This window comes from Phymastichus coffea, unplaced genomic scaffold, assembly GCF_024137745.1.
Source record: "Phymastichus coffea isolate CEN01 unplaced genomic scaffold, Cenicafe_Pcof_1.1 PCOF00226, whole genome shotgun sequence".
Taxonomy (NCBI): domain Eukaryota; kingdom Metazoa; phylum Arthropoda; class Insecta; order Hymenoptera; family Eulophidae; genus Phymastichus; species Phymastichus coffea.
Genome location: NW_026707037.1, coordinates 75506 through 90598, shown reverse-complemented (window position 1 = coordinate 90598; position 15093 = coordinate 75506).

Here is a 15093-nt window from a genome sequence, read left to right as displayed (position 1 = left end):
ACCGTCGCTCTCCTACGCCAAACTTCGCTGTGGTGCGATACGCGTCGTTCAAACTTATCAAACTGGCAATTTATTTTACAGCATAGTATTTCGCTTTTAAGATAAAAGTTCGATTCTCGTGTTGATTACGTTGGAGAAATTCCACCTTTGTAATTGCGCGACTGCTTTTCTCTCAGCGTGTTCTTTTCATTCGAATGGAGATGACCAAGCTTGATTATTGTCGACAATCAAGGGATTTACCTACTCACCTATAGACGCTTTCTTTACATTTTCAGTTTAATCATTCGTTCAAGCATTTTCTACTGTGCGATCATTGAAAATGATTTATTCAGCAAAGCAAAATTATCGTGTGATTGCTGATGAGCCGTTGGTTATCAATCTGCATAAGCAGTTCATCCATCTATTTAAATACATACAATGATACAAACTAACTTATTGCCGCCAGTCAAGGATAGAGTTGACATATACGATCGTTATCAAACGTTTTTGCTAATGTCTCATTGATTTAGAAATCATAGTTGGACGCAAAAGACGAAAAACATCCCGTTTGACCGTGTCCCCAGCTTGCAGACCCGTAATCCTGTTTGCGATAGCGCGTTCCAAATACCACAGCTTAATCAGCACAAAGTAAGCCATAAGCGAGCACGAAATTCCCTGCCATAATCCTAATCTGCAAATCAATCGATTCTATGAAAAGCCTGCAAACCACGGTCAAACACTGGGGCACGCAGCCATCGTGGAAAAAGCAAAGTGTGCTCTCTGACAATACGCGCGCGTGAGAGAAAATCGATCAGTCGTGGTCAAAGGATTGCAAGTTCCAATCCGATTCCAATGCATTCGATGATATCCGATATGTGTGCATCAGCCTATATAGCGTATCGTCGATGGGCAACAGTTTCCCATACGCACACATACGAGCCGACGACGACGCAGACCTGCGGAAACGTTCGCGCGCTCTCATGCGATTATCTCTTTTGCTCATCCATCTAGTCCATTCTATTTTGTCACGTACGTTCGAGGACCGACTGTCGGATCTATTGTTTGGATTGGACATTACTTTTTCATTCGAATAAATACAGTTATTTCCTCGCCATTACCCATTCGGCAAGCAGTCAGTTCACCGGAACTTGCTGCTCCATTTGCGAATCTTTTTTTTAACACGTTATTCCTATCTTGAAAAAATAATGAGTTGCCGATATCCAGCGTTGCGATTGGTTGATGCTAAAAAAGAGCGTGAAATTTTTAATTTTCGTATACTTTGATATACTTTTATTATATATCTAGGAGCGTGAGACTTATGTTTTAGCAGTAAATTCAATTTACGAATAATTAATATAGATAATAATCTGTAAATGCGGAAATATGCTGTTTACAAGACGTTTTAAGAAAGTAAGAGGTTATCTTTTCAAATTTTGTTGGAATAATTAGTAAAAATCTATAACTTGATTACCATCTGTGAAATTAATAGTGTCGTCTTAAAATGTGACTGGAAGAGAGAAAAAGTGAGTATAATAAAATGAAGGAAATCGGATTTTTATTTTTTACATCATAAAGCTAGAGAATGCGGGAAACAGAAACTAACAACCAGAACATTAAAGTTTAAGAATGTTCACGGGTGTTTTTGACGAGGCAAAAAATGTATGTTGAAATATTTTACTAACGCCAATATAATATTGGAGCGGTAGAAAACCATTGCTATTGAGTAAACTTATTACTGTATGATTCAGACAACGTAATAAAAAATAGAAAAACAAAAAAGAGCGCGCGAGGCGTGCCAAATAACGCTAGTTTAAAATAAAGCTGATTAAATAAAGGAGTTTAAAAATAAATCATAATGCGATCAATACGAAAGAAATGCTCGGCGGTACCAGTTCCAGCAAAATAAAACCCTCAAAGAATGTTTCTTTTAACTGTCCAAAAAATTAACGTGACTCGTGAACGAAATCAGCACTCGCGTGCCCGATCTCAATCTATTTCCATCCTTTCCAACCCAAATCCCACGAGCTCGCAAGTCTTCGAAAATTTTACTCCGCGAAATTCTTGGCCGAGATTCCGTTATAAACAGTGTGTTGCAATAATTTGCCAGCTGATTTATACCCGTGGCTGTGGCGCGTCCGAAGGCAGAACAATATGAAGCTCTAGACTATCCGTAGATTCATGTGGCATCTCTGGAAGCGTAACCGAGAGGTATGCATTCGCGTAAACTTGGCAGGTAAAAGTCCCGACTACGCGCGCAAGCTTGCGGTTTCAAGCGAGAAGTTCATAATTTGGCTTTATCAGGCTAAAAACTTCACTCGGCTAAATTTACATTATCTCGATTGCGCTTTATCAACTTTCCGTAGAAGATTTACGCGAGAAGAATTCTATTGCGCTGCAACTACAGCGAAAAGTTTTCCATGATTTTAAGACGATAAATTTTATAAAATTTATTTGTCAGATTGATTATTTTTAAGTAGTCCTTTATTGCTTACTAGGCGGATTTCATAGCGATTAAGCAAAGTTTAACGATCTGTTTATACATAAAGTCCATCATTTCTTTCAAGAATATTATTGAATATTCAAAAAGCTACTGAAACCTTTTAGTCGGCAATTTACAGCTTCCATAGAATCGACGTTCGGCTCAATTGTTTATTCAATCGCACTTAATTTAAGACTCTTATTGAACATCACTTGTACCAAATATAACTTTCGATCGATATCGTATCGAAAACAATTGTCGCCGCGCTACTGCGAAAGCTCGAACCATTTGGTAAAATTGAACCCTCAGACCTTTTCTCACTGGCGCACGCACGTAACTGCACGACTCCCTTTTGTCTAGCAGAGCGTTTAATTCAGAAATCTCGTAGCCGCAAAAAGGCGCGCGGAAAGCCCATTTTTCAGTGCTCGTCTTCTCCCTCTTGCCCCCCGCTGCCGGGAAAATCTCTTATGTTTCGCGAAAAGAGAGAAAAAACGAAGAGAAGGCGCGCTATGAAAAAGGGCACAGTCGCGCGACGATGATGAATTGTGCGTGCATGCAGTTTTACTGCGAACATTCACGAATGCATCGACACAGTGCTTTTTGCTTTAATAATTCTTTTTACGAATCAAATGGATTTCGCGACAGAGAGGAGTGAAATGAAATCGTGTGACGAGAGTCATACGGCTGGGATTGGTTCTGGATGTTTCTAATAGAATGAAGGACATGCGATGGATTTTTTTTCCAGGATGGAACCGGGATGTTATGTGTCGTTGAAAAGTAGAAGTCGAATGACCTTTTTTATTTCATAGACAAATAGCATGAACTAAAAAGAGATTTTTTTAAATATAAAAAAAACATGTAGAAATAGAAACGCTGCAAATGAATGTTTGACGTAAACATTTATGCGAGCGTCGAGAATATTCGAGAGTTGGCTAGTTTTCATTCGTAAACTCTTATTTCACTCAGCGAGTATCGCGTTAAAACTGAGTGAGTGGCTCAGCTACATGCAGATGAGTAAGAATGCGAGATGATGCCGCGAGTGTAACTGCTCACTGGAAATGCCATTTTGAGCTTGATATGTATGTGCACTATGTCTTGTATATTCATTTTGGAAAATTGTACGTACTCGACATTTCCAAATTAATATTTCAAGGCACGTGCATTCTTGAATCCTCAAAAAACTAGCTGACACGAAGCTGTTTATCGAATGTTCGAAACAAACATTCCAGTGAAAATCTTTCTAGAGCATATCGCCGAGCAAAGCCCACTAGTTCTTCCAGGCTCTAACAAGCTCACAAGAGAAAAACGGAGCGAGGGAACTCGCTGGTGATCATTCGTAAAGCGTGTAGAGCAAGCGGAAACCGATAAATCTCAGAGCAAAGAGCGGGAGCAGGAAGGGGGATCATCGTCATTGATTGCTACTTGCGCGCTGGGCGGCGCATACCCACGCCGCGATAAAGTCCGTTTCGCGGTCGGAACTGTAAATTTCAGACCCTTTTCGAGCTCTTACGCACACATACACAGAGGCTTTTTGATAACGGGTGCCCACCAAATTTTCGCCTTGCGAGCTCGTTTCTTACTCCTTCCGTCCGACGAGAGAGAAAGAGAGTGAGTCGAAAGAGTTATTTGCACGGCACCCGAGCACAGCCCGATGATTTCTATTTTCCAAATGGCATGCCCGATGCTTTCGTTGACGAAATACAACCAACGAATGTAGAAGCTTATTTACATTCGTTGGTAATACGTCGACGACTAATTTTTTCTTTCGCTAATCCAGAAAATGATTGAATTAACTTTTTGTTTTTGTGGGATAGAATTCGATTAAATTTCTGCAGAATGGAATCCAATTAAATTTTACGAAAGCCTATATTTGAATGTATATATAAAATGGAAGCCAAGAAAAACAAGCGAATTATTTTTTTTTTCAACTCACGCGGTAATGTCTACGGTATTATGCCAGTACTCAGAAAGCCCATCGATAAAAGAGCACTACGAGCCTTTCTTTCAAGCTCTTCACACCTGTATGCTATCCCTCATCTAGCATTCCACCGACGAGCTGATAATCGCCAAGTAATGATGCGAGAGTTCTCGCAGCGCCGGTACGCTTCTCTTTGAGCAGCGCGTTGTTCAGTGGTTGGCGGCCGTTCGGTGTGAAATTTACGACTGGACCGTGGTCGTCCGGAGCTAACGCGATCCTAACGACCATTTCATTGTTCCCATCGCCTCGAGTAGTCAACGCGCACCTGCGAAAGATCTTTGTTCGAGGGTTCCGCTTAGTTTTCAACAAATCACTCGGCTTTCGAAGTCGAAAATAAAAAAAAAAAATAATCAAAAATCACTGCCTATTGTGTTTCAGTCAATTTTCGCGGCGCAAAAAGAGGCTTCCTTCGGCCCATTGAAATTCACCGAAATAGAAGGCTTCGAAAAGCGCCTGGCGAAGGCATGAAAGGGACTTTATCAGACTGGAGGCAGAATTTTCATGCCTGCTATAACCTTGCGTGGGCGACGTATTATGCCGCGCACGCTCACCTATATTGTAACGAGGCACTTGGCCGAACAGAGAAGTCATTGTGCTTGCAGTGCTGCCAGACGTTCCTCTTAATTCAACAGCTTTGTGTTCTATGGCTGCCATACGTTGCGTTCCTATGGTTGGAGCTTCTTAGGCGAGGCTACATTTTTGCATTATTAAAAAATGTATTATACATAAATATTTCAGAATTAAAAAAGACTGATGGAATATCACAGTAAAGAGTTGACCACTGAGTAATCCTTGTGATAGTCCGTGGAGGGGTTTTCCATTGAACGAAGTTTCAAGTCTAGTAGATGTAGCTTCTGTAGAGTCGATAGAAGGTCGGAGAGATCAATAGTTTCATGATTGTTCAGTGGATGATTCTGCCGACCTGCTGAAAAACGCGATGCAGCGGACTTTAAACTCTTCCGACATAACGTCAAAATGACCGATGGCGTTTACGGATCTTTTCAACATTTAGACCAAAGCTATTCGGCTTAACAAGTCTTGGCAGACGCTCAAATTCACGCATCATCAATCTCGAGCTTAAAAGAGAACAACTCGGATTCAGCTGTATATATAACAAAGCACTTGCACCATTCAAATTCTTTTTCGGCGCACGACCGATTGATAAATTGGCGCGAGCTTCGCCGTTATTGTCGCCGGCTTGCCCGTTGCGCAACTTCCATTTATCCGCGTCTCTATTGGTGAGCGCCACGGCGCTTATGAACTCGTAAAACGCGCGCGACAAAAAAAGGGGGGGGGGAGAAGATCGTTATCCAATTTGTAATCGTCGTGCCATGCTGCCTGCAGCGCCCCACGGGGTTATAAATGCTATTAAGTTTTACAGTGCGCGGCGCTGGGAAAGCTTTTCTCGATTTGTACAGTTCGCCGGTGCTGCCGCGAGGCTCTACTCGTCGTCGTCGTTCTTTTTTTTTCTCTGATATCTGCGAGCAGCTATTAAAGGCTTCGGAAGATTATTATGGGCCGTTTGGCATTGCGATCGATTATAATATTATGCGACGCGAGATCCAACCGAAGCCTTCGTTAAAAATCGCGATGCGGGATGAAGCTGTTCCGAGAAAAGGGTACAAAGCAATATTGCACTATTTTCGACAAGTACAGGTAAGCTCGCGAGACCCGTGAGATGGCTTTCCGTTTAGTTTCGAGTTTGTGACCGCCACTGGAATACTATATCCCAGTCGAAAAGTCCTAGTAGGGTGTAAATGTCGCCCGCACACCACGGCGTTTCGTTTTGAACCAAAGTTTTTGCGCAGTAGCGTAATATTGCTTTTCGGACAAGTACGGAGTGGCCTTGTTTTTTCCTTTTTCGTTTCTGTTTTATTTTTTTTTTTTTTTTTTTTTTTTATAATTTATAGCTGGCGTAACAAAAGTCGGGGGAAAAACACGAACGCGCGAGCATTTTTTCCGTACACAAACGCAAGGGGAGAAAAGAGGGCTGAGCGAGGAAACGTTTGCACACGCGCGTCAGGGAGATTAAAGTCGCGAGCACGCGCGGGGATCTCATTAAAATCCCTCAGGTATGCCAAGTCGATATATTGTACGTACTTTAGAGTGGTGCAGGGAACTACGACTTTTGGACGACGAGGTGACGTATTCAATAGAAAAACCGCTCCGATGACTCCGTACCACATACTCACTTTTTATGAGAGAGAAAAAAACTCTTTCATAACCGCAGAATAAGGTCCTACGCTGGCGCGAATAAAATCAATACTTCGATAGACTCAATCTTCTCTAGCGCGTAAATAATAAAAAAAGTCCATATATCACCATGACACACGCGCGCGCGCTCGCGTCGAGGCTTATGACACGTAGCAGCAGGTGCTGCGCCGATAATCTCGATGACCAACCAGGCGTGATCTTCAGCCGAGAGAGAGAGAGAGAGAGGCGTTGCGGAAAAATAACAGTTTTCGACTTGGTCGTTGCGCGAAAGGTTATTGTCGCTTATACGATTTATCGGCGTTGATTTATAACTCATTACGTCAATTCATTTGCCGGAAATGCGTTTTTAATAGTCCCGTTTCCTCTTCGACAATTGAATTACGATACATTGAATTCACGTGTGATAAATCACCATAAGAGACTCGTACGTGCGATTTGCGTTTTCTAAAAGTATTTTCCTATTCAGCAGTTGCGCGCTGGTCATTGACATTTGCTGCTCTTCACCTAGATACTCGCGGGCAAAAACGATCCCTTTCGTTTAGCTCTCTCTCTCTCTCTCTCTCCCTCTCTGTGTTTGCTCGTCACTCACGTGGGTTTCGTTCAATCTTACACTTGCGTCCCCTGTTTCTCCCCCTTCGCTTTATATTGTCATTGTCACGCGCTCGTTTTGTTTGCCGACGTTGACAAGTGACTCGTAAGCGGTTTACCCGAGTACTACCTCGTGAAAGAGAGCGAGTATTGGACGATGAAATTGTTTTCGTTGTGGCTATTGGAAACAGTGTTTAGACCGAGACGGTCGGCGCAGGTATTGTCCTGTGGAGGATTTTCGTTTTCATTTGTTCAGCTGGCGGCTTGATTTTTCAAGCTTGTCGTTTCCAATGCATTGTCCGGCTAAAGTCTACGCGTTGCAGGATGATCCGACAGATGGGCGTGAACTCTGATATAGTCATAGATTGACAGGTTTAGTTGGCTGAAGGACAATGTAATTACCCGTTTATTCCCTGATACGTTGCAGATCCTATGAAATAACTACACCGCGTCAGCATTGCTGCCTTCGTCACAAACCTTTCCTGCAAATTATATTGCCCGCTAGCGCCGTTTCATGTACTTGAAATCACCGTTTGGCTCATCAATCTGTCACGCGCTTCAACTCAGTTTTGTCGAATCCGCGCTCTCGTCGGTGTCACTGTACCTTCCACATTTTATTCATTGTCACACAATAAGCTGTAGCATTCAAACTGTGTCACTTTCATTTAAAAACAACACGAATGTAAAGAGAAAGAGATGTTATTTTTTTTTATTTTACGAGCTTCAAAACATTTTACCGTGTATCAAAAGAATCTACTACTAAACTATCGTACCCAATCGTTTAAAATTAAAATAACTTGTTACAATACAATCTTCCGAAAATTGAATATATACGTATAGAAGAAAATCAATTTCCCGGAACACATATTTCATGGCGCGCGTGATCGGCGCCAATAAAGCGAATTGATTGCTTGTAAAAAAAGGAAAGAAATCATATAATGCCCGAATGATCGGATAGTGCGATCCACACGCACCGTGGCACGTCCATTTTCGTATACCATCGGCAAGTTGATAAATCGAGAAATAACTAGCCGACGTTCTTCTCACTCTCTCTTTCCCTCTGAAACTTTGTTCATTAATACACAATCTCCTTTGGGGGTCTTTTGTCTTGGATTTTAACGGTTCACAAAATTGTAATATTGCAGTTATATTTTGCAAATATTTGATCATTTAATTAAAATTTTGTAAATGACAATAACTCACCCGCAATTTCCATGTGCTTCCAACTGATTCGTCAACGACGAAAGACTTCTATTCGAGTCCTTAAAAGTGTACGAGCCTTTTTATTTGAAATAATCATTTTCGTTTTCGAGAAAGGACCATAGATATCTCTTATGCCACAGCAATACTGAATCGATAATATTTTCTTATATTTAGTAACACCGCATTTGATCTCAAAGTCATACAGCCCACTGTACATGACTCGGCAGTTATTAATTTTTATTTCCACTTGAATGTCAAATATGCAAAGTGCACGATTATTTTATCATTATTTGCATTATTTAACGAATTATTGGTTATTTCAGTATTTGTCTTTGCAATTCAGTAATAAGTTTGAAGTCTAATGATAGGCGACGTCGAACAAACGCCTCTATTTGAAAGATGGAGAAAGAAAAAATTTACAAATGGACCAAACAAATGAACATTTAAAAATCTGCATATATTCCCGCACGCGAGTTAAAGAAAATATTTATTCTCCGCATCTTTCCGCGCATTTAAAAAGGCGTCGTCGCGTTGCGTAACGCTTTTACGCAAAAAAGATAACGAGACGATTTTCGTTGTTGTCGCAGCGGGCACGGCGAAAATTTCGCAAATCGCTTTTCGCAATTTCCACGGCTGGTAGGTAAGAAGAGAAGCGAGAGCGAGAGAGAGAGAGAGACGGAGGGCGGACATTTGGCGAAGCCCGCGCGGAAAGTGTAGGTCGTTTGTCTGCTGCGCGAGGAGATTGCGATGGGAAATGACCGCGCCCGCGCGGATATTCGCTTGGTATTCGATTAGCGCATCTCGCGGATTGTCACGATGTCGCAAGGCCGCGCGCTTTGGTCTCGCAATTATTTGGTTTTTTGCCCCCCCCCCCCCCCCCCCCTCCCACCGAACGCCCGAAAATTTGGCAATCGCCTGGGCAGCGGTACGACGTCGAAATTGTCAGCGCAACGAAGACAAAGCAGCAGCGCAACAAATCGCCAGGTACTCCGTGCGCGCGAACAATACACAATGCTGGCCGTGGTCTTGCTGCAGATTAGATTCGTGCACGGCGCGCCAGTAGGTTACTTTAGGTCAGGCGTCGGTGCGCTCGATCTCTCACGTGGCGTGCCGGTACATATACACTTATCGCCTAATGGCAGCACGCGAGCGGCAGACTAAGAAGAGTTAGAAAGGCCTGCCGACAAGTCCGGACATCTGGTAGAAGGCTCACGAATCCTGTCTACTCGCTGCGATCGAATCCGTCGATAAGGCAGCTGCCTTCGCCCAACATTTTTTACGGACTCTTCGTTTCCTGAAAATTGATTGTTGGAAACGTTGATTTTCGCGATTGGGAAGATCGAGGAACCGGCACAACGCTTTCGTTCGGTGATTCCTTATATCGAAGCGATTTCCGAAAGTCCAATCCGATCGAGTTTCGCAATTCCCAAAACAGATCAATAATTTGTCGGATTAGCCATTACGACTAAAGTCCGAATTAAACGCTGCGCATCGAACTGCAGAAAGAGCGAGCAGAGAGCGGTCAATTCAAATGAGCAGCGTGCCATCGATCATACATTATAGCGAGTGCACGGGCGCGCAAATCCATCATCGACATAAATCCCCGCCGCGCAGCGACGCGCACACCGTGAACTTATAAAATAAAAGTCGGAAGCGGCAGCGTTCGCACATAAATCTGCGTGCTGCTGTAAAAGCGAAAGAAGGAAATGGACGGCGACGTTTTCCGCGACGCGCTCTTATTTTTCCTCTCCGTGAGCGACGCATAACTGTATTAACGCGCTCTTGCCAATTAAGAGGATTCCCCAGGCAGAGATGTGTTTTTATACCGTCGTTCGATTCTTTATTCGGTATGTGTTGCCTCGACAGTTTCCGGAATCGCGAGCGCGTGCGCGTGATGGCCCTTAATGGTTACTGACAGTGCACCAACTGTGTTATTGATGCTGCGTGGCGTTTCTATGTGTCACGAGCTTCAACTTTCAATGGGGCTTTCTCCCTCTTTACGCTGCAATGACGCTGTCGGGCCTACGATCATTGTACTTTCTTTCAATTGCAGCTTATGCACGGGGCTGACATGTGCCATCAATTTCTTCGTTGCTATGAAATATCATCGACGGAGCTACGCTGCAAAGGCACATTACGAGCTTACTTCGCATTCGCGTTTGCGACAGATCTTCATTTAATAATAAATAATTCTTAATTGCTGACGGCGCACAGTGATGGACACGATCAAAATTGAAAAAGGGAGAGAGAAAAACGTTTCGTAGCTAAAATAATAATGCAGTTCCGGCGAAAATACAGCGGAATTCCTTTCGATAACCCGCAGCGCACGTTGAGCTCTATCAAGCGCCGGGAAGGATTGTTCGCTCGAAAAGTTCATCACGCCGCAGAAACATCAATTGCAGCGAAGCTCCGCCGCTCCGACTCCGAATTAAACGCGGAGAAAATTACGGAGGGAGAGAAAGAAGTTTGTCCGACACGGAAAGTTTTCGTGCCTCCATCGTCGCTATTATTTAACGGCGCCCTTACATTGTTCGCCTTACGCGCGCCGCAAAACACATTAATATACGCCCTGCGCGCGTCCAAACGGCGTCTCGTCTCTTATTTTCTCACCGGCGATCGTTGCATTAAGTTTGATTCCTCTCGCGGCCGAGGCTGTCTCGTGGGCGCGCTTACGTGGCGGCGGATGAAATTAATTGCTCGTTGCGCACCGACCGGGAGTTTCGCCGGAGAGGCGCGTCCGACGCGAAAACAAAAAATCAATTTTCTTTACGCGCGCGGCTCATTAGCCGCGTTTACGCGCTTCGACTCGCGCTTGTTCGCGCTGCGTTCGTCTCTCCAGCGTCGACCTAGAATTTTAATTGTCGCTCGATTATTAAGCGTCAGCTGTAAAGCGTGGACGAGTGATTTACGAATTGAATTTCGCGCGCGTACGATCGCGCCGTTCCATTGCGACGGTAATGGGAAATTGAAGACTCATTGCCAACCGAGTGACGACGATTGTCGTCGCACGCGAAAGTTGACCTTAATTGTTGTTTTATTAGAGAAAATGTTTATCGAGTCTGCCTGCGATAGGTCTTGGATTTTATTTTAGTGCGATAATTGTTGCAATCGCCATAACTTACTGCTAGATACCAATTAACAATATGCCACGTAAATTAAAAAAGCAATTTACACGTAATAAAGTTCAATGAGATCTCTCGGTAATTCAACGTATCTTTCGCTTTGACGCCTTTGCATTGGTGACCTCTCGCGAGTGTACTCGTCGTATGCGGAATGCCGTCTGAAAGATCTCGCTCTCACATTCGAGAAGTCTGAATGCCACCTAAAGACCCAATGTCCGGCATCCACTCAGTCCGCAGTTCAAAAGTCGATTTTCCTCGAAAAGAGAAGTAAGAGGGAAGAGAAGCACGGTTAAACCACCAAACACCACTTGCTTGCATTTCGCGGACGCGCGACATTCGTGGCGTGTCCGGCATGCATATATGCAAAGCGCGCGCACCCGCTAATCCAGCGCATCTTCCTTAAGCGCGCTATTCCCGTCGACTATGCGACCAAGAGAAAGAGAGAGAGACAGATAGGCTAAAGAATCTTTTATGCCGGGACACGCGAGTGGCTTGCCTGCGCGACTGCGCTTAACATTGACCGAGTGAACGCCTTTTTTTATTCAGTCGCAGCAGCGCAGCGAAAGTCCGACAGCGATGTGGGAAATATGGTTTTTTTTTCCTTCAATCGCATGGTTTGTCACAGTGTCGTAACAGTTTTTATAGATAATTTACTCGGCGTAACAGCGCTTACGTTTCTCACGGTACGACAAAGACGAATGCAGATGCATTCGTAAACGAAAGGTTTCGCTGAACAGCTGAGGTCGCGGCAACATTGCCATTTGCAAACAAAAAAAAATAATAAAAACGCCATTCGCGGAAAACCATCAGACTTTGCCCCGCGAAGATGGCAAAAGAAGTAGCGCCGAGGGTACGAGCGGCAGATGCCAACTCGGCTAAGATTACACGAGCAGCGCGGCGCGGTGCCATTGACGATTTTACGAGCGACGACACGCCGAGAACCGTAAAAGAAAAAAAGCGTCGCGGTAGCAATTGTGGTTTTTTGCGCGATCCACATTCTAAGTAACATTGCCACTCTCCGTGCGCGGAGAAAGCCAACCAAGTTGCCGCGGTGAGCGCGCGCACGCGTGTCTCGCTCCGCGATCGACGCGTGCAGGCGTGGACGAGAGAGAGATATGGCGAGCGAATTTTTCTTTGACCGAGTTTTCCGTACAGTTCATTGAGACGTTCGCGAGCGTCGGGTTCTCTATCGATTTCGTAAAAGTCTACGACGTGGCCGCTGTGCATTCCGTGCTCTCTTTTTTTTTCGCACGACACAATACCCGCAGCGTAGTTCTCGGTTAAAAGCCAATGCGGCGGCAGGCAGGAAGTATTCAGCGTCGAAATTTTCTACGAGCGATTTCGAGCGCGAGCGCGCCCAATTGTCTGCGCGGCTTTGTAGCCCCTATTGATAGACGCGAGGCACTACTCGTGCACGCGCATGCCGAAAATTCCACGCGTCGTAGACAAAAGGCCGATCGAAAGAGTACGAGACTTTATTGGAAATTATATGCGCATTGATCAGGGTGAAACTGTTCAACTGCACTTTTATTAAATGCTGTTGATTTTTTTTTAAATTGTCGCTGCTCGAGTACAACCAACACATTCTGGCAGACTAGAGAATCTGCAAACGCTTTTCCAATAGTTTGTTGTTACTGTGTGGTCGTTGCAAATTGTTTATTACGGGTCTGTTCAAAGACTCGCGTACAAACTACTCGACTCTTCGTAGCGATACTTCAATAATTCTAGTGTGAAAAGACGGTCGAGTCTGAAGAGATCGGAGATTACTAGACAAATGCATTTAGCGCGATCATCCATCTCAATCTCTGTGGTAATCGTTGCCTCACTGTCGACGGGCATTTAAGCAACGTGAATTGCCATTGAAAGCAGTGCATAGAGGGCGGATACATGCATGGGTAAACGTCATAGGAGGCGGTCGACAGCGCGCGCGCAACGCACGTTACACGTACGTTTTGTGCGACGCGGGATTAAATCGTCGTCTAGACCGGTACCCGATCGATGTACGTTTGTTCGGCGATTGATTTTTTTTTTCCTCCTACGGTAACAGCTGGCGAGAAGCCCTTTCGGTCGACTGGATTGAGCTCGCAGCGCGCTTTTTCTCTCTTATTGGAGCTTATGAATGAAATTTTGAGCTCCAGCCTTCTATAGGAAAGTTGCGAGCTATTTGATATGCACTGGTGGTCGCGCGAAGAAAAAAAATTGCCTCGGCATTTCGTTTTGATTTCGGACGATGATATATATAAAAAGTCTCGTTTCGGAGTTGAACGATCATGGGTCCAGAGCTGCTTGCATATTTTTTTGAAAATTCGCGCTACGCATCCGAAGGAAAGTAGACGTCGACGTTGGCATCGAGTAGTTACAGTTTCGTGTTTTATCAGTATCTTCGCGAGGAACTAAAACCTCAATTTCATTTCGCGGCCATCGTGATAGTGTCAGTCCCATCGATAGCATTTTTCTATCGCCGACAAATTTATACGAAGTAGAGCCAATGATTAAAAAAAGCATCTGCTATTCGTTTTGTGGTGCTTGCGTTCGTATCGCGAAGGAAAAATCGACGTCTTTGAAGTGTTTCGTGCAATCAAATGAACCGACGTGACCGCGCCGAGAATGAGAAAACCGGGATCTATCGAAAAGTGCCTCGCGCACGCTCGTCATCGTCGAAAAAAATTGTTCGACGCTGCGCGGCGACGCGTATTTTTTTCCGGCTATTTTCGACTTCAAAGTCAGGCATCCTTCGTCATAGTTTACAGACAAGCGAGCGAGTGTGCCTGGAGCGTACACGTAGCTTGCTCGTGCTCTCCTTTTTTTTGTAGTTTTTTCGCTCGACTCAATCTTAATCCATTAGCTCGGAACTTTCGTGTAAACATCTCTGTTCGCCTGTAATTTATTAAATGAAGGATGTGTTGCGTTGAGGCAGCATCCTTGACTGCTTTCCCATTGACTTTGCAACTGATGCTCCTTTCCATACTCAGCATCTTGAAATAGTTGGCAACAGTGAGAGTATTTTACAAAATAATTTGGATGGAAGGTTATCGCGGTCGTTACTGGATTCGTTACTGGATCAGTAACACTTATCGTCGACAGATGGACTTACGGTGACATTGTAATCACGAATAAAACGCGACTTACTTAAATATTCAGGAAGCTGTAAGCGTTTCAGTTTGTTCGTCAATGGTTATCAGACGATTGACAGCTAGATTCAATGTACGCCTATCAAATTTGTCTCATTTGACATAGCGACTCTCACTTGTAAAACGTCGTCGATTCAAATTCCGGTATTAATTCAAAACGAAAATCTCAGCTGCGAATCCGCGCGATCGATCAGAAAGTAGCGCGGAAGCACTAGAACTCTATCAACGATTTGATTATTCGTCGGCCGTCGCGCCCGATCGTCATGATATAATTCGAAAACTAGTTGAAGCCCGGAGAGTGAAAGAGAAAAAGAAAGGGCGTGCAGCAGAGCCGGGAATATCTCGTATGCGCGAAACGAGAGGCACTTGTACGAAAGTCATCGCGCTGGCTCTTATGCG